Below are 24671 nucleotides of genomic sequence, written 5' to 3' on the forward strand. Positions count from 1 at the left end.
ACCAAGAAAAGGAGATAATTAGGTTTCATGGGTCAGAGAGTATGAAACAGCAGTTTATATCTTCATTGCTAAGGTGGGGTTGTCAGAAAATCCAAGCTAAGGCAACATTTTCTTTTCCATTTACAGGGTGCTCCTCACAGAAGGGCAGATACAACTGACATGGGTCTGCTGAATCCAGCTTCTCTCACAGCTTTCCAGCATACCCTCTAATATGTCACTTTGCTTCACGTACTTTTAAATTTTCCTTTGAGACTTTTCACATTATCTAGACACAGTTCATCAGTGAACTACTCTGTTTTTTTTTAAGCCTTGTTCTTGGATATCCGTATAATAACAATGTTCAATCAGATGTATTTTTAAGCTTCATGCTAGTATAACCTCTCTTCTGGAGACCAAGCCAATTATTTTTTCTCTTGACTAAGAACCAAAATAAGCTTTTGAAAACAATGAAGCAAATAATGACAGATTAATAAAGATATGTGTTCTAATTCAATATATTTATTTACGTTTTCTCATGACCTGCCATTAATTGAATGAGTCTCATCCACACAGTCTCATATACCATGATGAATTTTGATATTGCTACTTTAATTAAGTTGAAATAAAATTAAAATATAGCTTCCATTTGGGAATAGTAGGAAATACTGAAGTAGACATTTTAAAAGGAACAGAAATACTTTATTCTTTGCAGCTGCTATAGCTATTACAGCCCAGAAATTTTGATACATAATGTATTTTTTTCTGTAAATTGTTTTTGAACAGGCTTTTCCAGAATTAAATATATTATTTTGCCTCTGAAATAAAGCAATGTCCCTCGTTTACTATTAACTTCACAAATAAAAAAATCAAGTACAAAGTATGTAATTAAAAAAAACTCTCCTAAATATTTAGTAGAATATTCAGTCCTAAGTAGTCCTTATGTTCAACTTTTAAATAGAAGACTGAACTAATACTAGTGTAATAATGAGAAAATTCATAATTTACACTCTTAAAAATAAAGAAAATCTCTGAAACTTATGTGTCAGGTATGAACAGTTCCAATTAATAAAATTGATTAAAAGAAACCAAAAGTTTCTAAGCTTTATCACTGGGAGTGTAAGAGTGTTTAACGCTTAAATAGGATAAATCAATAAAGTATTCAAAGAAGAAATTAAGTCAGTTAAACTATCTGATTTTTAAGAAATCATAACATTAATAATAAAGATAATTGCTACTAGAAGGAGGTTCTTATACTATCTGCCTCATTTTTTTTTTTATCTTGAAAGTATACATATATCTATAAGAATATTAATATGGTAGACAGAATTTTCATTTCTTCTCAAATATTTTTGTACTTATGGTCTGTGAAATCTCTATAAAAATGTAGAATCAGTAAATAAATTTGTTTAAAGTTTGTCTTATTTTTGAACAATTTTGGAGAAAGCACAAAGTTTATGAAATATGATTTTTATTCTCAGAAATAACACTAGGAATATAAGGAAGAGTCTTTTGGGAAATGGTTTATGCTAGAACTATTCTACTCAGATCTTATATCAGAAAGAAAAAATAATTCCAAACCACTTGCTTAACCTTTCAAAAGTTACAAAAACAAATTACAGTGCCCTTAAGAGAAAAAAAAAAAAATCTTTTGCAGGAAAACATTTGCTGAATATGTACCAGTACTTAGAGTTTTCCCCTCTGTAAATCTAAATAAGTATAGCCCAGAATTTCATTTAAGTATTTAAAAAATGGAGATGTACATTGAAGAGTGAATGTTTTTGACCTAGAAATGGAAAGTCATTTGCCGTTCACTATGAATAAATAGCATTCTGCAAAAAATGTTATCAAATGCAAAACAGAACAAACCATTTGAATGCAACCTAATCAAAATTATTTGTAATTATGTTGGGGTTTTTTGGTGGGGGAATTGATTTTTGTTGTTTTGTTTGTTTGTTTTTGTATAAGATCATTATCTGGTTGAGGTTCTTGTTCTGTGTAGTTAGTATTGATGAGGGACAGAGAGTAATGTAGCTCAAGCAGAAGGCAAAACAGTGTATTTTCTTTTTGTTCATCCTATCACCTTCAAGAACATGAAGTAATTTAAATAAGAAAGTTGTCCATAGCTATATAATCCATGCCAGTGAAAGCAGAACTTTAGACATTTAGTGGCAATCAATCAGATATATATCCTTTGCTGTAAGTGTTTCATTTTCTCTGTTCTGCCATAGCTTTTGATTGATATATCAGGTATCTATTTTCCTTCTTGCTACATTGTCCCTTTGATGGGCTCTGGAGAGATGGGTGGGGCTGAGAATGAGAGAATGGTTTCAGCCTCTGCTGATCTGAGCTACTTCTGAGCGTTCAGCTGACTGGTTGTTCAAGCAGAATGGATAGAGCTCAGTTTAATATTTAGTACCCTGGGTGGAAGTTGGAAAAAGCTTTGACTCCTTCCCCCCAAACATCTTGCAGGTTGGTTGATTCACACTTTGAGGTCTTAAAAAATTTCTATTCACAGATTTGAGCATATCAATAAATAAGATCCTGCCAGTCAGCATAAGTAGTTCTGTAAAATAGTTTAGCAGGCAGACTAATGGAGTTAAATTGCATTAATAATTAAATGACATTTCATTTGACTTCTATGGACAAGAGATCAATCTTTAGACATGTGTATATGAAAAGAACCCTCCCCAGAATAACAAACATCTTTTTTTTATGCTGTGCAACTTACTGCCTGCAAAAACAGTTTCATAAACCACTGTATGAATTAATTGCTTGCAGCAATTCTGAACTATAAAAGTAAAAATATTAAAAAGGTTTTTAAAAATCATTACCTTGAAAAATATTCATCTGATTGGATTAGTAAAATTCTTAGATGCAGTATTAGTCTATAAATAGGGAAGTGATGCATTTATGGCAAAGATCAGAAGACATATTTCATCTAAGAAATTGGTGAAATTCATACCATTCAGAACAGTAAAATTCTTAGTTCTATGGAGTATGTCTGACAGTAAGATTTAAAAAAGATCTAAATGTTTGACCTTTTTTTAATAAGTAGACTAGTTCAAATGAGCACATCTGGTTTATGTTCCTAAACCTCTGGCCTTTAAAAAGTTCTGTTCCCAATTCACACAAAATACCATTCAGGATTGCTTGACATAGTGACCTTCCCTGTAGGTGGCTTGCTGAATAAACCGATTAATTAGATTCAGGAATTTAGCATATATACAGCAAGTTAACACTTGTATCCTGGAACCATTTAGTAAACATACTTACTGTTCCTCTATGCTATCTACTACAGGTATAGAATTGAACTGAGAGTTTAAAAACTCCACTTATAAAGAAAGAAAGCAAGCATTTATTAATTTTCATGTCAGAAAATTTTCCATTATATTGTCACATTTTCTTAGGTATAAAGCAACATAAATTAGAAAAATTCAAGTAATTGCAACATTAAATGTCATTATGGTTTCACATAGACTGAGGCACTAAAGAGATGGACAGGTTAGGTACATAAATTCAAATGGTCAGTAAATATTTATCAAACTCTTTTATACTAGGTAAAGTTAAAAAATAAATTGTGTATAGGCTGGGAAGGTTTCATTTTTTTTCTATAACCATTAATAACATGTTCATTGTTATTTGTGTAGAGTGTAATTCTTGTTGACTTTGCCTTCCATTTGCCTTGAGGACAAGCCAGTTTAAAACCATTCAGCACAATGCACCATGCATAACAGGTAATCTGTCTAATTAAGGCCTGCAAGGATGTTCAAAGTAAAATACAGAAGAGCTCCCATAACCTCACTTTCACCCTCCCTGTGTACCACAGCTTCTGAGACTCAGAGATACCCTAGCCATTAACTCAAGTGTTTACACTCTAAGCTCAAATTCTACTTTGCTAGAATGGTTCATTTCACATTTTACAAGTCTGTTTTCTCATTTACAGGCAGAAAGCAATTTATCAAATTTTTATGTTACATTTCTCAGCTTGTTCCAGTATTGGATGATATAATATATGTCTGGAAATTCAAAATGCAAAAGCATACTCTGACTTTATCCAGGGACTTAATAAGATTTATATCCACATTCTTTTTTTTTGTGTGTTCATTTGGTGCATTTCAATGAATTATTAATTATGACCAACAATAAAATATTATTTTGCTCTGATGCACAGCAAAAGGAAAGATACCCAAGAGAAATCCATCTGATAGCTCAAAGTAGACATGACCAAAGTATGCTCACAATTTCTCATCAAGTATTGTATGACATTGCATCTGCCCATCAAATGAACCAGACTGACTGAGCCTTTCTGAAGATACAGATGTAATCTATGGGGAGGTAAAGTCAAGATTTATTACATAACAGGAATCATTGATTTTATTTTTTTATAAACATCTAAAGCTACGACAGTGAACATCAAAAGATTTCATTCTATTTTCCAAACCTATTTTTAAAGTTTGACATATGAGATGGAAATGTATGGTAGGATGCATGTTCTGAAGCTGACAGAAGTCAGATTCAAAGTTGCATGTAATAGCTTTTTACTTAAGAGAGTTAAATCATACTTAAAATCAGAATTATGTAACAGCTATAAATATGTTATTATCTACTGAGAAATTTGGTTTTGGTTTTATTTCACTTTTATTACATTTTCCTAACTGTCATTAACTCTAACACAAGATTTCAGAATATTCTAGGTACACATGCCACATCATCTTGTCATTTAAGTTATATATCTTGTTTTTTAACATAAAGAAAAAACACAGTTCTTCATATATTTCAGCTACATAGTATTAGCATTATTTATGCATTGCTTACTAATTAGTGTCATATAGCAAAAAACCTACAAGTTTCTTTACTTTCAAGGTCATTATAAGAAGCGTTTTTGAAACTGCAGTGAACAAATGTTAAAAACAAATGAAGTTTCTCTCCCTTACAGCTATCTAGAGAGTCAAAGAACATCTCATAAAATATTCAGAGAAAATGTCAAGTTAAAACACTTTGGGTCTAAAAGTAATAAAGTAGGACTAAAAATATTTCTGATTTTCTCTTAAATAGAATATTCAGATTTGGTTTAGTCTTTGTCGTGTTATAAACAAGAAACTTGCAAAAGATAACACTGTGCCCCACACATTAAGATGTACTTTCAATAAGACTATTTTTTCTCTGTAAAGTCTTCAATTTAACTTGAAGCCTATCAGAAATATATTCAATGTGCTAAATAGTCCTAATTAAAGAATATAGCATGCATTTTACCAATTCCTGAAAAATCATTTTTCATCATATAAGAAATAAAATGTTTCATGCTTATAAAGGATTACTAAGAATTATAAGAAATCTGCTTTGAAAAAATCATATCAAAAGCTAGCTTAATGCTTATTTCAGGGAAAAGTGAGTGCTAATGGATTTTGACAGGCTGATCATGCCTATAATAGCATCAAGCATACAAAATTCTTTTTCACACCACACAGTCCCCAAGAGATCATCAATTTATAGATTAAAAGCCCTGACCTTTGACCTTTCTATAGTTAACTATCTATCAACTGGTTCTTAGCCAGGCTATCAAAGGACATGAAATCCCTTTTCTGTTTATATTAATTAGAAATACTTTTTTAGGAAAGACTAATTTACAACATACATCCTCTAAGTTTTGAAGTTTCCTTTTTAATCTCCTTTTTGGCTGCTACTGTCCATTAAAAAGAAAGATCTATCTGAAATACTCCCTACTCTTCCACTTACTTTATTATTGATTAACTTCCTTAAGAAAACTGAGTTACCCCACCCTTTTTCTTCCTACACCTTTGATTAGTTAACAGGGAAATATCTGATTCGCAATGAAATACAACAACAATTCAATTTTTTATTTTTTTTTTAAATTTTATTTTAAGGGAGCATTGCCATGTTGATACTCTCAAGTGATGACTGGCGGTGAGTTAAATGTTCATTTATATCTTCCTAGTTCTTTGAACAATTTGAATCAGAAAATCAACCAACAACAGCTCAGTCATATCTCATGTGTTTTATAGTCACATAGAGATTGAAAATATTTTTTTTTTTTTTTTTCTGGAGAGTGGGCAACAAAGTCTTGCTATGTAATCCAAGCATCTGACCGTTGTCTGCTCTTTTCAGAGCAGCAAAACTCAAGCCCAGCTGGGATTGCAGAGTACTGACACTCTTTTGGTGTCAATGAGTTGTTAGGGGATTTCCTGCAAGGCAGGAGAGCACACCTTTACATGAGTGTCATTTGCTCCCTTGTCTACTTCAGAGCCCAAATCAGCAGTGGCATGGAAGCCAGGCTCCCCCACTCACTGCACCTCTCGCACTTACAGATGCTCTTTGGTGCCCCTCTGCAGCATTAATGAGGGAGGGGAACTGATGGCTCCTTCGCTGGTGGGTGCAAAAGGTTAGTTAGTGAACTACACTGAAAAAGGAAGACCCATGACTCTGCTCCATCCTTCATGTAAGTGATAGGAAAGGAATAATTATAGCAGCAAGAGGTGGGACATTGTACAGGGGAAGTTTCTAAGTGTCTCTCTCACATGCCTGTATACAGTCAGGAACAATTTGATTCTTGTGGAGATTAGATATATTTTCCATTTCACTGAGATGTGAAAGAAGAACACCAACCATTACTATACTAGACACTATCAATATATGCAGATACTGACCCATGGTAAAAAAGTAGCTCAAAAAGAAATATGGAGCTTTATCCCTGTTTCCTTCTCAGAAGCCATACCCAGTTTTTCCATACTCCAATTTTCAAAAGCTTGACAGTTTCCTATGTTTCTTCTTCCTTTCCAGGGAGAAAATGCTCAGAAGCAATGATCTTTTATTTTAATAAATTGAGATCTAGTGAATAATGGCTAATTGTTATTGCAATTCTTGACCTGATCTGTAGTGCTGGAAACCAAATCTCAGTCTCCAGAGTGTAACCAGATATAACAGGCAGCCTCTGAGTTCATACGGGCAGTGTATTAACAACTGAGCAACTTCAAAATTGTTACCTTAATGAACAGTCTCAGATCTAATAAATTCCAATGCTAAAACTAGGTGAACATACAGTTGTTTTCATTTGAACTGACAGAACTGAAAATAAGACATTTCTCTTCTATTAGTTTATTCAGGGTGAAGAATAGCATTAGAAAAATAGAGAAAACCTTCTCATTGGTGTATTTTTTTCAACAGCTTCAAGCTGTTAACAGTTATACTGTCCCCAGGTATGGGGTGGTGCATGTTATGGCTAAATGATTAGTTTAGAGGCTCTTGACATACAGACTTTTTCTGTTCCCCAGTATCAGCTGTGAAAATGTATTTCCAAGCAATTAAACCTCATCTCCTGCTGACTTGGGAGCCAGGAACCTTCAAATTTCAATTCAAATTCTTCAACACCTACTACTGCTGAAAAAAAAAAAAAAAAAAAAAAAAAAAAAAAAAAACTCCGTTAGTTAGAGTCACAAAGAAATCTATTGATATATGTTTCAGTGTCTTTTAAAGAGGAAAATGAAAGGCCTGGGAAGAAAAGTTGCTAACATTATAAGTAAAGGAGATGACAAAAAATATTCGCTTTTATTTTTGCAGTTTTGGAACTTGCAGCACACATACACATCAGCATGCATAGCTGAAAGAGAAGTGTGCAGTACAAAACAGTAAGAAGACAGAATTAATATCCGACTATTTTCTCGTTCCCCTCAGCCCTAAACAAGACTTTCTGACTATATAATTTTTAAAGGCGGGTACCTCTATTTGCAAATGCTTGGTTGGTAGCTCAGACACAAAATGCAGTATTAAGGACAAGGTTATTGTATTCCTCTGGTTATCTAACAGTGACCTACGTAGCAGATTGATTTGTCTGTGAAGAGGAGAGTGTTAGACAGCTCAACAGGAGGAGGAGACATAGCATCACTTTCACCAAAGATTGCCAGTTACTCTATGCAGATGTTGGAGAGCTGAATTTCTAACTATATTCAAAGCACATTAATAGCCCATTGTTAAGAGCCAGCTTGTAGGAACATGAAGGAGACTAAGGATACACTAGTAATAACTCTCTATATTACTTACTCTGACACTAGTTCTTTTGAATGACACTTTGCAATAAGTGTTTTAATTCTAGTATGTTTATTCTGTATTTCAATGTCTTTTATATTAGAGGTACAAGTAAAGAGGAAAAAGAAGGAAATAACCCCTTGATTATGTTGATTATACATACTAAGGGAAAAAATGGCAAGAGCTTTCCATCAGATGCTGTCACAGCAAGGATGAAGTGTTTGCTTTGGGCAGATGCTGCTGCTGCCTGCAATATTCCCTTTATTGTTGCTTGTAACATCTAGTTATAGTTTTCAGCTTGCATAAAGAATAATCAACCATGCTGCCCAATATTTAGCCTGAGTGTGATATAATTTAGGGAAGTTGATGTGGAGAAGCTTAATAATTTATGTTGTAAGGTATAAGCTACTTGAATGAGGGTTATATAATAAAAAGGATCTAATGTCATTCATGCATACTTTGTAAGGAATCAGCTCAAACCAGAGGAGTACTGACTTCTGGTGAACATGAAGGTCCATAAACAATGTGTTCTCTCCATGATTTGTCTATTTGAGTAGGGAGGAAGCAACTTTGTGATTCTTCTCCAACCTCTCTAACATTAACAAACATTACTAGATATTCACTGTTTCCCAGCATGAAACATCTGTATTTTTGACTCTGATGGAAGTACCAAAAGCCACTAATTACATAATACCTAATATTGCAGTGCTTCATTGATGCAATGAGGGAGCAATGAAAGGTAATGTTGGCTTAAAAAATAGCTAGAGTGGTTGGGGCACAGAAGCACCTACTCATTAGGTAGTCATCGCATTACTGCTGGATCTTTGGGCTTGTTGTCGTGAAGTGGTATGCTGTCTAGATGTCTTTTTGTCAGCAGTAGTCATCTTACCTGCTAGATTCATCAGCAAGATTTAGTAATATGAAGTAAAAGCCTTTTAATTAATTAACATTTCTTCTCATTCAAATCACCTCAAACTTGGACTAATATCAGGCTTTAATTGCAATTAACATATTAGCACCCCCATGTGTTATTAAATTGCAATAATTTCCATACTTTTATCATACTAATAAGCTGGCCAATGGTTTCCTGCAATATACTTGAACTGAATATTTCTAGTTCAAGTTTTACATTGTTTCTATTAACCTCATAATAGTGTAAGAATCTCTCCTATGAGGACAGGCTGAGAGAGTTGGGGTTGTTCAGCCTGGAGAAGAGAAGGTTCCGGGGAGGCCTTATAGTGGCCTTCCAGTACTGAAAGGGGCCACAGGAAGGATGGAGAGGGACTCTTTATCAGGGGGTGTAGTGATAAGGACAAGGGGTAATGGCTTTAAAGTGAAAGAGGGTAGATATATATTAGATATAAGGAAGAAATTCTTCACTTCCAGTGAGACCCTGGCACAGGTTGCCCAGAGAAGCTGTGGCTGCCCCCTCCCTAGCAGGGTTCAAGATCAGGTTGGACGGGGCTTTGAGCAACCTGGTCTAGTGGAAGGTGTCCCTGCCCATTGCCGGGGGCCTGGAACTAGGTGATCTTTAAGGTCCCTTCCAACCCAAACCATTCTATGATTCTATGAATGTTATCTTACTCCTTCATGCTCTCTATTTTAATACTTTATCTGATTTCCACAGATGTCAAAAGTAAGTAACAAATTGGATGAAAACAACAAACATATTTCTATTAATATTATTCTGATTTTAAAGGAATTAGTTTAAATCGTGTACACGTTGCTTCTGTGATTACTTTCCACAAATATTCTAGTTAATGAGTTTGTGGAAAAAAACATACAGAAAATTAGGTACTTACATGCACCTACTGTATAAATAATTTTTAGTTTAAAGTGTAAGTATTTGGCTCTGAAGTTTCATAGATTAAATTATCTACTCAGGACATAGGAATATACTTTATGACCATCATTATAAGTCTCATTGTGGTAGATACATGCTGGATATTCCAAATCAACTGTGATTTTTGGTTAGAAGTCAGGAGTAGAGTTTTTCCATTTCTTTTTTTTTTTTTTTTTTTTTCTAGATACAAACGTGAAAAGGAGATAGACGAAACAAATGTTTTGGATGGAAAAAGATTAAATAGAGTTCTGAAAGCAGATGACACTCTTTTGTAATTTTCTTCTTTTTTTTCTTTTTCTTCTTATCCAGTGGCTTATAGGCATTAAACTCCACAGAAACTCCTGTGGCTCTTCAGGAAAAGTATTTTCCTGACCAGTGTTTGCTGGCTGTTTTTCATGCACTTTCTAGAAGTTTCTCCCATTTAAATAGACTTGGTAGCTCTCAGGTGAGGTAGAGTTTATTATTCCAGCAAGACCTCTGGAGTACAACTTCCAGGACAAAGTGGGCAGATGACCTTTCTTGCCAGTGCTTAATTCTGTTTTTTAATAAGACTTATGGCATACAGTATTCAGCCAGAAAAGTGAAAACAAATGAATTAGATGATTCTACAATCTGTCATCGTTATACATCAACAATAGCTCAATGCTTGATAATTAAAATGAACTTCTGGCAAGCAAGGGGGATTATTTTCTTCAGGTATGTTTCTATTTGGAAGGGAAGGACTTCTCACAGCTGGTGGTCGATCTTTCACAGCCTTTAAAATTCTTTTTGTTTAACCCTGTATTGTTTTGATGATTCTTAAGTCAATCTCTGCTGATTTACTTTATAATGTCTGCTTTTCATGATGCCTATGGCCTTGAGGAGACCAGCCCAATGTCTCACATTCCTCATGAACTTTCCCTATTTATTTTTATTCCAGCTATTTCTGTTCATTTATTTATTTATTTATTTTAGTTTTCCTGTTTTCTAGCTTTCCCTTTCCAGGTTCTTTGTTTATGATTTTTCCTCTGGTTAAGCTAAGTATTATTTTGCAGGTTGATATTTAATTAGATTTTGTGTTTAAACAAGGGAGTTTTGATACTATACATAAAAGCTTTAGATTAGTGACAAATACAGATAATTTAGCCTTGTAGACATGGTATTTCTCTTGATTGAATATTACAGAGATGATGCCAGGCTTTCACATTTCTAGATTGCAGGTGACTCTTGTTTTGCTAACAGTATTGCCAAAATGCATAAAATATCAAACATATTTAATATCTATTCCAAACTGTGTAGCTGTAATGATTGGTGATATACAATCAATGGGCCAGAATTTTCTAAAATTGACTCTCATGTATATCTGAGACAGTCATAGTGACAATTTATCAACAGAAAATAGACAAGATTCAATAAGAAGATAATGCATTCAGGTTTGATTAAAGAAATCCCAGTACTGATTAGTAGCTTTATAGTTTGACTATAATATGATTTATTTTTTCATCTGGATAAAAGAGAAACAGGAAAAGAATTGGGAATAAGAAATAATCACAAGGAAAATCTTGGGAAACAATTATTTTAAATACATTTAATTTCAACTGTAAAAATACATTTTAAAATTAAAATTTTTAAATACAGAATGAGATGAGACACATTAATCTAATTGTTGAAGAAGACTGATAGTCTGGAAATATGTCCTTACTGAAAGAGAATTAAATTGGGTCAAATATTTTCCAAACAGTTAGGTCCATAGTTTTAATTCAAGCTGCTTTGTAGGAAAAAAAATAATCACAGCTAATTTTTGTGACTAGTGTTTAATGCCTATATCTTGGATACGTATCATGGTGTATCCAGTGACACATGAACTAGAAGGTAGCACAGAAGTAGGTGTTCAGATTCATATTATCAGAAAGAATCAAAATAGTTACAGTAACTTGAATTTCTTTATGCACTCATTTATGGGTCACTCAAAACCTAATTCAAATAGAGTCTGTTGTAGCATTTCAACTAGATGAAAATGAAGGATGAACTTTGACTGTTGTGGCTTGATTTCCTGATCTACATTCCCTCCTCACTCTAGTGATGTGGTCTTCATAAACTAAAATGTGAATATCTGTAATAAGTCCTCAGTTCACATTCAAAGTTAAGAGGGAGGATAACAAGTAGATTAATAATTATTTCAAAGTTGCATTATAGTGAGTTATAACAGTGTAAGTTTGTGGTTTTGTGACCCATACTGAATGCTGCCTACTCTTTCAAAAGTCCTGTAAAGGAAAAGGTTTTCATCAGCAAATGTTAATCACACTGAGCAGTGTCTTTCTCTTTGGCTTGCCAGAAGTAATTGAAGCAACTTATCCTAATTCAAAATAGAATAAGCGCCCTTAACTTCAGCTATACTCTGTGCATGTAATGAGTTATTGTTGATTATCCAGAATACTATAAAATCACATTTCCTCTAACCATTTGCACTCTGACTGTTGCATACAGACAAGCCTCGAGATGTTACCATGTGTGATGTAAGGACCAGGAAAATCTTCATAGCTTCTTTAAAGTTTTTTTTTTTTTTTTCTTTTTCTTTTTTTAATCATGTAACATTTAACAATAATGGCTTAATCATTCTTAACTCCTTGATATTTATTGCAGGAATATTAATTCTGATAGACTCATTTGGTGTTAATATGGCTGTAATAGAACTTTAGTAGAAATTCCACTGAAATTCAGAATTATTTATCTGGCACACTACTTTGAAGCTACTACTCTGTTATGAAGGACCTATTCTCATAGCTCTTACCTGAACAAAACTTAATGAACTTCCATAGAATAAATAGGGTACATATTGTGTTCATATTGGCCCCACTTAGGCTGACAGTAGCAGAAAGTCACCCAATGAGCACTGGGAACGTGAGTTCTAAGACAATTATAAATGACTCCAGTTTCTGGTGTCAGCTCCCCAAAGAACATGCTACCTTTCAGATGCTGTAGTCATTTGTAACTACGCTCAAGAGGAAGGAGAGAAATATAGACAAAGTGAAGTAATTTATCTAATAGAGGAGGATTATTAATTGAGGTAGTGAAGTCCTTTTTCACATAAAGAAAACTTGATTGCACTTAAAATTCCACTACAGCCAAAAGATGCAAAGTTATTAAATAAAAGGTTACTGATTAGTCCTTCAAATCTCCATGGAACAACAACAACAACAAAAAAAAAGTCTAAAGACCACAGAAAGTGATCTACTTATTCAGAGTCTGTCTGCTGACCTTCTTAACAGACTGGAAACTCACAGATATTGATCACTGCTTTAAGAAAAATGCCTTAAAAATTCTTTTGTATTTAAAACTTTTGTTGTCCTCATCTGCATTTAAAATATTATGAATGGATAGTGTCTCACTTTGGTATATGACTTTTTATTTCATTATTTTGACAGACCTTTTTAACTTCTTAACAAATTTATTTTAATCTGTATTTATAATACCAAGGTTTGTCCATTATTTCATAAAATAAGCAGGGATTATAAGAGACTGATTTAGTCATATTACCAGGATCTGTATGACATCATAGATCTTTATAAAACAGCTTGAACTGATAAATTATTTGGGGGTCTGTGTATAACAGAGTGTGAATTCTTTTTCCTTCACTGACCTTTTTGCATGCAGTAACTCATCCTCTGAATCCATACACTGAATTAAAAAACCCTCTTTTTTCTTAAATGAGGACCAATATTATGGTCCCTATTTCACTGGCCACTGACAAGTGCATTTTAGATGTAGATAACAGGGGTGGACTAAAGGAAAATGAAGAGGGTTTTTTTAAAGTATATTCTGAAACACAAGGCAAATATTTCTGAGTCCTTCAAAGAATGTAGACTATTTCTGCAATTTCTAACAAGTCAAGTTGTATTTGCTGACGTAAAATTTTCAGAGTAAGGGAAAGATCTCATTCTGCAGCTGCTTCAGAGAAGAAAATTGCCAGCTTTGAAAAAATCAATATGGTTCTCAATAAATGAGACTGACAAACCAGCTGGAAATTGAAGAAGAATATGACAAAATTTAGCAAAACCCAGGCAAAACATTGAGATTCTATAAGCAAGCTTAAATATTTGGGATTTAAAATATGTCTAAAGCAGGATTTTTTTTTTTTTCCAAAACTAAAATAATTATTCAGTCAAAATCCATCTTATATTCAAAAGAAGGCTGAAAATTTCTGACCAGACTTAAAATTTACACCTATATAGCCATAGAGAGAGCAGGGATTTAGACAGTAAGTTCTGAAGAGCAAGAGTAGTTTTTTTTTGTTTTGCAACAAATCAATGAGCTTTTATTCAGCTAAGAGTATATCTCATTCTTGAAATTAATCTTTATTGATACTGAAAAAGTTTTCTCAAAAACAGAAAAAACACTGTGTTTGCTCATTCTGCTGTGATACTGGTGTAATTTTATTGATAGTTAATCAAAAACTAAAAATAAAGCATCTGTGTGTTACTAAGATTGTTGTTGAGATGGCTTGTAAATTAAGAGTGTAAATTGATTCTCTGTTGGCTTCCAACTAAGATTTTCTTAAAAGAGTATGCATTAATCAAATAACTATCATAATAATAAAAGCATATGACGCATTACATCTTGCACAATTTGATGAGCCCACGTACAGCTTACAATTTTGAAAGACTTTTAGAACTGGTGAACTAGTGAGTACATCAGTGTATGTGAGTCTGTTAGGGCTGTTTATCTATCTCCCTGACTAGAGATGATGAAGGATTATTAAAATCTGATGAACATTACTCAGACGAGTGCATCTCAAAGAACATGATGTTCACATCATGCTTAAAAGTGAAATAATCTTGAATAGAAAAAAACAAAAACAAAAACAAAAACAAAACAAAACAAACAAAAAAACCCAAACCAACAAACAAAAAAACACAAAAAACAAAACTCCAAAATGTCAGAACTTCAAAATTCTAAGATCCTAATAAATATGCTCAAAGTGAGATAAAACAGTTTCAAAGCAACTGGCATAGGCATCAGAATATTTCTATCAGGCAATATTTCTACTAGGAGAGACCCTGTGGGATTGTGTGAAAGGTTGGAGAAAGCTTGTATCTGGTGCCCAGAGGAAAGGCAGGTCACAAAACAACAAGCAGGTAATCTGTAGAGTACTTTGTCAACAATACCTAAAAATGCTAAGAAAACTTAGGCAAGAAAATGCAGACTGACATTTAGGCAGGATATTTAAATTGCAAAAATCACTTACTAAGTGTTTAGGGGAACATGAGATATTACAGGTCCATACTGCAGTGAGCTGGTCTGGACAAACTGGTAATGAAGGTGGAGGAATGTGGGACTGAGGAACTGACACTATCTCTAATTGACTGAGTGAAAAAAATAAAGTAGATGTAGCTCACTGGGTAACTCAGATTCACTGTCTATAAGACAGGTTCTATGAATTTCAGCTGTCTTAATAAAAAACTTTGAAATATATAAATAAAGACCACTATCAAAGCACTAGATATCATTAAGAACTATGACCTCATCTAAAAATAATTTGGGGTATAATAATTTATTCTAAACTTATTATTAAAATAAATTTTGTGTGTTTCATCAATAGAAAAAACATGTCATACTGTGTTCATAAATCAAGTACTGCGTTTAGGTTTTCTAAAAGCTCTAGTCAAGTGAGAACAGAGTTTGTGTGTTCTGTAGATGTATATGATCATAATATTTACTGGTGATATAAGCTTGGCTTTGATTCTCTGCATTAACTTTATCAATGCAAGATAACAAATGACTGAATGTAACTGAAAGCTCTGCTAGGAAGGCAACTTTGGGTGTATGCCTTTTGATTGACCTCATAAAAAAATCAGTGTTTCTCCCTGGTCAAAGCATTCTCTGAGGCTGTTAATCATCACAAAGGAATTATTATACTTCTATTCCCAACTCAGACAATCCATAAATTAAGGCAGAACTGATTCTCACCCCATCAACAGATGCAAAAGCTGTTTCAAGAATGTATTTTCGGTACCTGTGTACCACATCATCCTGTGTGGAAATTTAGTCCACTCACTCATACCAGTGGGAGTGTGCTCATTAGTTAATATAGGCTAGTTGTCCTATTTTCTGAGGAAAGAGAGAACTCTTTCGTCTTCCTTTTTAGTAGTCCCAGAGGCATCCATGCAGGAAATACTTCTTGGCGTAGGCACTGCTGGGGCAGTGCTGACAGGTAGCTGCAGAGCAGCCAGGAGATCTGGAGGCAGCAAAGCCCTGATTTCCAGATGCCAGAGTTGTCAGACACATGGCAGCTGGAGAGCAAATTTACTGTTGAGTGTCTGGGTGACCATAGTCTTCTGTCTGTACCATTGGTGAAGTGACATGGGGTAAAGTCCATAAAGAAAACTTCTTGGGTTTCCCTCTCGAGGATTCTTTGGCCTATGCTGAAGGTTTCTGGGCATCAGGCATTCTCCCAGAATTGTTCAAATTTACTGTATGTCTTGTTCTTTTTAGAAGTTATAAAAGCAAAGAGTAGCTATCTTTAAGATTGCTCAGATTTTAAATAGACCTATTCCTTTCAATAATCAACTAGGGTAAATTTTAACAAAACATACCAGGAAGGAGTTAAGCAAATTAGAACTATTCCCAAGATTTTACTTCTGTTCAACTATAATTAAAATCAAACAATAGTGCAAAAATAGTTTGGGAGTATCATACAATGCAGCTCTGAAAAATCTCAGGAGAAAGTTATAAATGCTTCCAGCAAACAAAATAAAAAGAAACATTAGTCAGTCTCAAGCCTCATTTCCTCAATGATGGGAAGTAACAGTGTCATAAATCACTAGCTACCTTAAGTCATATGATCTTTTGTGCCATGGGCCTTTTGATAATCTTTACATTTACCATCATGGGAATAGTTGTTGAATAAATATTTACTAGACCAAACACATTCTTTCAGTACAACAGGCATTTTTTGTAAACAGCATTGAAAAATGACCCATGCATGCTAGGGACTCTCAGATAACTATTGTTTATTATCACTTTTATAGAATAATTCTTTAATGAAGGGTGTGTGAGGAAATACACCTCTTAGTAAGAGAACAAGGTGTTCATTACAATGACTTAAAATTCAGTCCAATACTTTGAATTGGAAATACGATGTTCGTATAACCTGCAGTGTTTTATTCTGGAACTGACAAGAAAAGAGGGCACTGAACATATGTCTCAGCCAGCCTTAGTCTCACCTTGCACAGCGCTGGGGTACTTTGGTCAGAAAACATGACAAGGGTGGGACTGCAACCATGAATACACTTTTCAAGTCTTGTGATCAATTTATTCTGTTCTGACACTAATATACCTTGTAATACTCTTTCAGTCTAACCATAAATATCCACAATCATTTGTGCCTTAAATCTCACAGAATTTACACAATGTGGGTGAGTTTTTCTAAGTTGTTTTCTAAAGGAAAACCAGATGCAACAGCAATGTCAGATTTATGTGAATAAGGAATTCTGGACTGGAGTCATGGTAATAATTACTAGCAATTTTCATACATTTCTTTTATGCCAAATAGTTCACGTTTGTATTTTATGCCAACTTGCCAATACAAACAGAAGCAGAGTAATTCCTAGGGTGGAAAAACTGCTATTCTATGGAAAATAGCTTTCATTTTTATGTGAAAAACTGAAAGGTAGAGACTAGGATGAGAAAAGATTTGGCTCTCTGTGAGGCTGGTGCTTAAAATGTGATTATCCATTACTTTTGCTGGTGATGGGAATTTCTCACAGTTTGACTCCAAGTTAGTGTATTAACTCCAATTACTGCTGTTAGATGCAGTCTGGGGAAGCAGAGGAGGCAGGTGACGTGTACTCAGGGGCTCGCCTCCACACCTGCATCCCGCAACACCACGCAGCAGCAACCTGCTTCCCAAAGTATGAGGGGAACCTGCTGGAGGCAAAACACTGGCTTCAAAGTGTTTGAGGAACTTGGGGGGACTGGTCTGGGGACCAAACCCTACCACTCAGCATCAGCTCTGCTTACATTCTGTGGATTATTAGATCAACACTTGAGTCTTTGACCAGTCTTAAAAATTAACAGATATTAATCAGAAGGTATATGATCATGGGCATTAGTTAATAAAATATTTTTATGGATATTGATAATATATAAATTAATAAATTGATAGATTAAGATCATCTCAGATAAACCTTCTGTCAAAGTTTTTTCTGGGAGGTGATTAATTTTGTTCCTACATTTTCCATCCAGAGCTGTGTGATTCACAGCCCAGAAAAATGTGAGAGAATAATGAGGTCTTTTTCATTTGGAGGCTATTGTGGAGCATGTTATATTTATTTACTCCGATCTTTAAAATGTCATTCTTTTGCATGACCTATAGATGGAGAAATTCTTTGATATTTTGGGGTTATGTTTGGTCCAAAACTGTGTCATTTGAGAAGGATCATCATTATAGGTGGTTGTATAATTTCTATTGCTAAGGTATGCTAATGTCATGGGAAGTCATAATTAGCAAACAAATGTTTCTTTACTTATACATTGAAACTCAGGAGCTGCAGAACATCCCGAACTGTAAATAAATCAGAAAATTTCCAAAATTTCAATTAAATAAAGTAACTGAATTTTTTCCTTTCCCAGTTAACAGTCAGAAGCAAGTGTGTCATCTGTATATAAACGTATCATGTTTAAAGGATTAGGATGAAAAGACACTGCAAAACCAAACAGAGCTAAAGTAAAGCATTAATGAACATGAAAAAAAAACACTTCGCAATGCCAGTGTTCATGATTTGACAGAAAGTGGATAAAATCTATGAGAGATTAAAACAGTCACAGAGATGAAATACCAGATTGCCTGTGGCAAACTATGGGAGCAGGCTTGTTCACATGGAATGGGAATATAACATTAAGATATGACAGACCATGTTTTATTGGTCCATTAATACATGCCTCAGGTATGTTTTCAGGCAGGAAGCCACAGGCTATTAATTGAGATACTTTGCAGTGGTTTAGCCCTGAAACACCAAAAGCTATTCTGTGATCAATCACAGAAAATCAATCATAAAAATTCCATTATATGAAGACGTGACATAACCTAAAAAAACAAGTAAGAAAGAGGCAAACAGAGATGACCATCTGCTTTCTTTTACACAAGGAGTTAGAAAGGACTCCTACAAAGTAGGAATTCCTCAAACACAATAAGCCATGCAGAAAATAAAATAAAATAAAATAAATAAAATAAAATAAAATAAATAATAAAATAAAGATATATAAATCAAATTTTGATTGACTTATATTTTATTAAGTCCAGTTTACCTGGAAAGATCCAGGCTGAGTTTAAGTAATTTCATTATGTCCTTTATTTCCATTGGAAATATTACAAACATTGTCAGTGTGTTGAGGTCTACAATGCAAGATTGCAAAGCTACTATATTCACACCATTTTGGGGTTTAGCACTTGTACCTTGGAAGATAGCTTTGTAATTTATAGAAACATTTAATCACACTGCAGTTGAAAAATTGAAATTATTTTGGCTAAGGTATATACTTTCTGGTGTATATATTTTATATGTAATTTAGTAATAGTATCTGAAACTAAATATTTTTATTTTCCATTCTACTTCAGTCCCAAACTGAAAATGTTTCTCTGTTATCTTCTTTGGTTTTCAGTTCTTGAAACCTAACCTAAAATAATTTGTGACTGGATGGAAGCTCTCTGGCATTGTAAATAATTCTGGTTTATAAAAACTGAACTATGATTACAGATTTATTTATTTATTTAATTCCTAGACAAAGTATCATACCATCTTTTTTCTGTACAGAGAAATTCAATGGCAAAATGAACTGATTCCATTTTTCTTCACACTGTTTTATTTTGGTTATTTTTAAAAAGCCAAAATATTTAATCAAACATTTATTCAATATTTTCATGCTGTAAAATCCCTAAACAGCTTCTAATTTTAGTGCCCAAAACCTAATCATTTAGCAGTGCACATCTTATTTATCTCCTCAAGTTAATTTTATATTTTAGCATGTAAATTCTCTTCTTAAACTATATCATAGAAATATTCAAAACTTAGACACTGGTAAAGTTTGACACAGTATTTCCTTAAAATAATCTGGAAATATCTGAGACAAATATTAATTTAATAAATTAAAATCTTATCAGTACTTTTGCCAATATATAATATATAAGATGAGGTGCATGTAAAGATGATATGAGAAGAGACTATGTGAGTCTGCATGAAGGACTATGAGACAAATCAGATGAGAAAGTTATTATTAAAAAAAGAAGTTCCTCATGTTTTAAGTGATGTCTTTACAGAGTGACACAAATAATTTTCTTGTTTGATGTATTGTACCTTTTTCCCCTCTCTTGAAATGATAGCTGATATTATATTGCTTTTTAAGCTAACATATTATTTCCCACTATAGCCTAGGAATGTTCATCAGAGTATGCCATTCCTTGCGTGGTTGCATTGGTAAATAGCTTTCTAATAACTTTAAAATGGCAAAAGATCATTTAAGTAACAGATAAAAGCAATGTATGTCATACAAAGAAGTTATCCTTGAAATAATTACAAGAAAAATAATAAAAATCTCATGGTTTAGTTTCTGTATGTAGCTTATCTTAAAACAAGAACTATTAAATCAACAGAAGCCCCCTACTGGTTTTATATGATAAGTGACAAATAAATGTCTATTAACCGTCATCAAGACAACATTTAAAACATCAAAGCATAAAGTAATATGCTCATTGTTATCACCAAACTGTAGAATTTATACAGCTCAATGAGGCAGAACTTTGATAACTCTGTATTTGTGAAGCACATCACAAAGGCATAAAAGAAGACAGTTCTATGGATTTGAAACATTTTTTCTAAAGTCATTAATCATACTGAAGTGCCAAACCAGTATCATTTCAATTTGAATTATCTTTGAGTTTTGTAGTATCTTCCATTATCATCTTGATTTTGGGCTTGCTTTTTTATCATTTTAACATGTATGGGAATATGCTGGTGGAAAAACTGTCAGCACAGATGTACTTTCTAAAAGTAAGATTTGCAGTAGATTACTTAAACACATTATAATCCCTTGATCTAACCAGAGTGACATTCAACAGCTGTTAGATTGCAAATGTTCCACATACATTTCCTGGGCTGCAGATACAAAGATTGTTCTCCATTCCAAGCAAGAAGCACCACCTTCCTAATATCTATTACAGTAAAGCTTATTATGCCTCCATATCTCCTCAGAGTAGCTCAAGGACACATATTGCAGCAGACTGTATGATCCAGAAAAACTAATTAAGGATAACTTGGCAGCAGTTCATCTCCTGGAGGGTGGACTGAGAAATATCTGTGTTGTGAGAACTCCTAGCAATTAAGGAATTTAAGATTTATGGTCTTGTATAGATAACTTGATTCCTTTTGCTTTATTCCACCCACAGATACTTAAGATCTAGAGTCTTTGTTCTCCATTGGTCTGGTCATTTAGGCCAGTGCAGGTTTTGGTGTCAAATGCAACCAAATTAGAAAAGCAGACTTTTGTACTGCTGGCTGGTATGCACTGTAGGGCAAGGGACAAATTTTTCCTCCATCTCTTACTGTAACTGCTAGATCTATTTTTCTGACCATAGCCTGACTACCCAGGGAAGCTTTGTTTAACAGTACTTATGTATATAGTTAAATCTGGAAAATCGGCTCCAACCAACCAACCAGCTACAGACCATGAACAAAGCAGGGCTTTATAGAGAGTTGTTTTTCCACAGTGACAACTTTAAGATCGCTGCTATCCCATAATCCTTAAAATTGATAATAAAATTTACAGCTCATTTTGTACAATGCCAAACAGGAATCCAAAACATATTTTTCATCTGTTGTGACTGTTATTAACTCAAATAGAATACTTAAAGCAATAATATCATCCTAGCCTCAATTACATATGTTTGGATGTGACGCTGTGTGAATATAAGTATAAATTAAAAATCATCTGTACTGAAACTAGTTCTCAGGACTAAATTGCAGTCATAATTAAATAAGTAACTCTGGATCACCCCAAAAAAACCCAGCTAATGCACAAGCTCAGGTGAGACTCTTGTGTACAAAGCTACAGAGGAGATACGGCAGTAGAAACAGAGTCCTCATCAACCCCTGATCATGAGAGAGATGTTTTCAGAGTAGGAGCAGTCTGCTACAAATAGAATTCATCCACAAGTACTCCAGGGGATGATAAAAAGATTTTTGAATGGAGATACTCTAATTTCTGGTAGATGTTGACCAGTATGTCTCCCTGAAGTGAAATGCCTTAATACGCCAGAAACTTATTAAGTTCTATTAACTTGTTTATAAAACAGCATTTTAAAATTTAGCTTTTTACTCTTAGCCCATATGTCACTTGTGCTCATAACTGTTAGGTAGTGCATCTACTTGTTTTGATTCTCAAAATACAAATACTTGAGTTGTTGCAGTTGCAGAGACCTTTTACAAAACTTAAATTTGCAATACAAAAATTATATTAAACTGCTTAAATCCAATGCCAGCTGTCCATAAAACCATAATCTAATCCGACTCTGTAATTTAATTATATTCTGTGTGCAAATTCCCATCCAACTCTAACTTTGTCCAAGATGTCATGTGTACCATCAATGATAGCTGCAGTAATTCAAAACAGGTATGAAGATATCATCTGACTATCAGAGAGAAAAAGCTGCTCTCAGTAATAAGTGAAGGAAATTTGTATGATTTTCCCACTCATGGACATCAGGTTTATTTTGCTACTCACAATTTCCCACTGAAAACTTTTGCTATTGGATGTCGTCATGCTTATTTAATACAATATAAATCACTGACTAATAAAAAAATGCTCTATTATAAATTCTGCCAGACTTTGTTATTACTATCAAACACCTTTCTGTAGACACTAATATTGCAAATCCCTAATAAATGTGTATAAACACAGATGAGATTGCGAAGCATGTACCATTTGGAGGACCTCTGTTCTATACAGTTACAAAACCAAGAACTTTGAAACAATAATATAAATTCAACTCGGTTCTTTAAAGTTGCCAATATTATTAGAATTTACAATAATTTGTAATTTATCTAGTTCTGAGTGGCATGAACTGCAAAAATTGTAGTACAATTACAGCCTAATACAATTCTGTAAAAGGACCGTAACACATTATGAAGCAGACAAATGCATGGAAGACATATGTGGAGGTGTAAGTAACCTATCCTGGAACAGTGAAAACCCTGTGGATAGTACTCTGATTTGCAAATAAAAGAATGATGTAGTGAAACACAATTGAGTAGAGTATGCAGTTAATCAGCCAGTTAATCAACACAGCAGCTCAGTTCTAGATTTAAACCATTCTCCCCTTAAAAAAAAAAAAAAAAACAACAGAAAATTACCCCTCCCCAGAGGCAAACCTTTTTTTTTCATTAGCCTGCATAATTATTCCTTAACACAATTTTTAGAAAACTGTAAATCTAACAAGAATTTCTTTAAAGAAGACAATTTACAAGTTTTGCTTCCTTTTAATATTGTTAGTGCTAACACTAGATAATTATTTCAAACTACCTAATTTGCTGGTTTAAACTCTTTAACTCAACATGACACTTTAATTACATTCTACACTAGTTACATAAATAACAGGTTGTGACATTGTAAAGTATCAATAACTTCAGCAATATCAATTAGTTTGAAGAAAATATGAGATATTTCTCTAGATTTGTGATTATTTCAAAGAAACTGTGGTTATGCAAGTGACACCTGCTTTGCTAGTAGTCACTCTGGAATAGAGTCCAATTAATATTTACATACAAACACAGTCATTCAGAAAGCACTATATAACCACATTAAACAACTCATCCAATTTGGATGGGCAAAGTTAATTTAAGCTAAGGAACATAAAGCACTTCTAAGCATCTAAAAGAGAGAATTGATCAGCAGACCCAAACACATTTCACGTTTATCAATAACACATTGCTTTCCAAGGCTGAATGTTCTGGAAATGGAGTAGTAATTTTATTAATTAGATCCAGTTCCTCTTCATGGTTGTTGATTGTCCTTAGGAAGAGAGAACGCTGTCTAGTTACAAAAGAAATTCATCACACAAATGTCTCAATTTTATATATAATCAATTACTCTGCCTATTTTTTCCCTCGGACCTACCACTTAATCTTATTTATACTGTTCTAGTTTTGTGCCTTGTTCTCAGATACTGCGTGACCAGTTTTCAGCATATATTTACCAACAAAGCTTTCTTTAATCAAATTTTTCATGAACACAAGTCCTCAGAAGACATTTTCAGTAATAAATGTTGCACTGCCAGTTAGATTAGTTTTGTACAGTATGTAATATACTGGGTTTATTGTGACTAGAAAAGTAGTTTTACCAGGATTTTCAGCTTGGATGTCTTATCTCATTCATCAAACTCTTGTCAACAAAAGAAGAGGGGGAAAAAACATCAGATCAGAAAATCTCGTGGTACTTTCATTGTCACACGTTTCTGTCAATCAAGGTAATCCTCTAGATAAACTGCACAGTAAGAATGGACACAATTTTTTTGTTCACTACTAGTATCCACATTTTAGACAGTGGGACCTCAACACAGATGATACCGTGTTGATCTTTGATCCCAGTTCCCACACAAACAATGTCATTGTATCTAGCTTTTCTATTTCCATTTTTTTTCATCATTTGATTTGTTTTAAACATCAGCAGTCCAAATTAATACAATGAGCCATAGGTGTGGAAACCAAGTTTGGGACATTGCCAGTCCTATAACCATGTATGATCATTCAGCACAACTCTTTTCATTGTAAAGGAGAACACA

This window comes from Tyto alba, unplaced genomic scaffold (assembly GCF_018691265.1).
Source record: "Tyto alba isolate M040663 unplaced genomic scaffold, T.alba_DEE_v4.0 Super-Scaffold_1000006, whole genome shotgun sequence".
NCBI lineage: Eukaryota > Metazoa > Chordata > Aves > Strigiformes > Tytonidae > Tyto > Tyto alba.